Here is a 3,220-nt window from a genome sequence, read left to right as displayed (position 1 = left end):
CCACCCTTTGGTGGCGACCATTCAGGAGTCCATCTATGCCCTCGAATGGTCCCGTTGTTCAGTGGTGTTTGCGTGGACCCCAGCCAGGTCACGTCGGCATCCCAGGCAACGAACTTGCCGACAGGCTGGCGAAACAGGCTACGCTGAAACCGCTTCTGGAGATAGGCATCTCTGAAGCTGACCTGCGCTGTTTTATACCGCAGGGTTTTCCGGCTTTGGGAGACGGAGTGGCCTAACAGTACCCACAACAAACTGCGTGTCATTAAGGAGACTAAGAGTGTGTGGAAGTCTTCCATGCGGTCCTCTCGCAGGGAATCAGTTGTCCTCTGCCGGCTCCGCACTGGCCAGTCGTGGCTAACGCATGGTTACCTCCTCCGTCGCGTTTCCCACCTCGGTGTCGCTGTGGCTCACAAATGACGGTCGTCCACCTCTTTCTGGACTGCCCACTTTGGCCGCTCTGCGGCGTACTTTTAACTTGCCCAGCACCCTACCTTCGGTGTTGGTGGAGAATGCCTCAACAGCTGCTTTAGTTTTACGTTTTATTCGTGAAGATGGGTTTTATCATTTGATGGGAGTTTTAGCGCATGCCCTTTGTCCCTCTGTGTCCTCCACCCTAGTGCTTTTAGGGTGGAGGTTCTAATGTGTTGCAGAGTGGTTGGCTTATGGTTTTTATTCTCATGGTCAACCAGCCATGGTAATCTGCTCTCTTGTTTTGATCTCTTCTACGTGTCTCTTGTGTCTCTCTGTGGTTTTCTTGTCCGATTTTTTCCATTTTAGTGTTTGTTGCCCCTCCTTCCAGCTGTGTTTTGTATGTGTCGATTATTTTACTCCCGTGCTTGTGAAATTATTTTAATCGGAACGAATGATCGATGACCTAGCAGTTTGGTCCCTGCCCCCCGCCCCCCCTCTTTTAAACCAACCAGTGAATGACGTTTCTCTCTTCAAAATCCGATTACCTGGTTTGGGAGTAATTACAACACTAGGAACTTAATGGTTTATCTGCTTTGCACATGACATTAAGTGTTATTCGAAAGGCAATGGAATACTACACAGAAGGTGAAGAGCAAGAAAACGAACGGGTAAATCCTAAGTTCCAAGTGTTGCAATTGCTCCCAAAACAGGTAATAGGATTTTGAAGAGTGAAGCACCGTTGAATTCTTCTGTTTTACAACCACGATATTAACAGCAGAAGTTACCACAGTTCAATTTGAAAAAGGGAAGATGTAAACGATATCTCTGTAGCAGAGGTTGAAAATACCGCTTCAGTTGTAAATTACTTTATTTTCACACGACCGGTTTCGGACTGTTATAAGCCCATCCTCAGGTGCCGTACTGTAAATAGCAGAAGACGGGAGATAATTTTCACACGGCGCAACACACATAAAAACAAAAACAAATTTTTTCCTAAAGTTTTTTTTTAAAAAAATATTTAGAACTGAAGCGGTATTTTGAACGTCTGCTATAATGCTCAGTTGCGTATGTTCTGCGGTTAATATTGCTGTGAAGAGAGACTGTAGGACGTTAAGTGACGACTTTCTCACAACTCATCTGGGTAAAACAGAATTAAACGGTTCAGGAAATATCTGAGGAGAACAGCTTAATAGTACCACGCTGTATATTTACAGTTCAGGCAGTCGTCTATGCAGATTGCGAGTTTTCAAGGAGAGGACAAAAAAAAAAACTACTGCTTTCCGTTCCCTTTGAACAACGTGCCTCATCTAAGCAGGAAGTGCCGGTGCGCGTCAGTTCGTTTAAACATTTAAGAGTAATGAATGCTGAGGAGCAGTCGCGGTCACGGATCGGTTTCTCCGGAGGTGGAGCTTTCGTTTCCTTTCAGTCGGAGCCACGGGGTTGCTCCGTTCAACGGGTAGACAGGCAGGGGAAGAATTGGGGACAGCCGGCCTCTGCGGTCGCTTCCTCCAGTCTACAGAATGCCGAGGATATGCAGACGAGGAGGCAGCCGATGCGGACAGCGGGGTTTGCTGGGGATTCGCTGGACACCACCTGTGCTGCCAGCCGCCAGCTAGTTGGGCATCCGTCCCTTCCTTCCTCTAGCTGGCGGCGTCCGCGAGTCTCTCTGCTTTCAAGCCTTCGCGTCCGCATCTTTCCAGACACCGCCAGCGCATAAGGGCGTCCACTAGTTCAGTATTTATTAACAATACTGTATTGTCAGTCCTTCGGTATACAGAAGCCACCGTCACACAATTTATAGAGAGGTCGATATTATGATTTATCACCCTGATTTTAAGAACCTAAGGTGTCGAAGACCGATTAAGGATTTGTGTGCTATTTTATAAACCATAACTGTCCAAAAAATGGTCGACAAAAAGAACAACACACTTCATGTTAATTTGCCGACTGATATTTGATGTTTCGTACGACTTAGGAAAAATTGTTGATGATGCCACGGGACAGAACGTAGAAAGAAGTCATGGAAATTAGAGAGCAAATTACGATCGAAAAAAGGTTAGGAGTAACTGAAATTACCGGCGACAGGACGCGCATATGAGTGAAGTTTACTGTTGTAAAGAAAATTTGCTATGCAATTTTATCTGTCGAGCAATAATTTTTTATTTAATTAAAGAAAACTAAATGAAACACTTTTTCGTGTATTATTATTATGTATTCCATGAGCATCAATTCTAATTTAGAATAATATGAGATATAAAGAAATAGGAAGAAACAGGGGTAAGAATCTTAAATGTGTACAGATTTTGGTTTTCCTCAGCACATAACTAAGTATTTCTACAGCTGGATGTCAGACTTTTTTTTTTTTTAAATCTCGCATCACTGCCTCCATGATTTAAAGCATCTCAACTAGAAGGGTAGTTTGTTCCAAGATGACGTATGGGCAGAAACTGGTACACAATTAAAATTATTTCTCCAGGTAGAAGTAGTTATCTTCAATACAGTTAAGGAAAATCGCGATGATTTACACTAACAAAAAAACTAAATATCTGGGCCGGCCGCGGTGGCCGAGCGGTTCTAGGCGCTGCAGTCCAGAACCGCGCGACTGCTACGGTCGCAGGTTCGAATCCTGCCTCGGGCATGGATGTGTGGTATGTCCTTAGGTTAGTTAGGTTTAAGTAGTTGTAAGTTCTAGGGGACTGATGACCTCAGATGTTAAGTCCCATAGTGCTCAGAGCCATTTGAACCATTTAAATATCTGGTGCCAAACACGACGACAACAACAAAACTTAACATCCCTTTAACATAAACA

Source organism: Schistocerca cancellata, chromosome 12 (assembly GCF_023864275.1).
Source record: "Schistocerca cancellata isolate TAMUIC-IGC-003103 chromosome 12, iqSchCanc2.1, whole genome shotgun sequence".
Taxonomy (NCBI): Eukaryota; Metazoa; Arthropoda; class Insecta; order Orthoptera; family Acrididae; genus Schistocerca; species Schistocerca cancellata.
Note: the sequence above shows the minus strand (reverse complement) of the source record.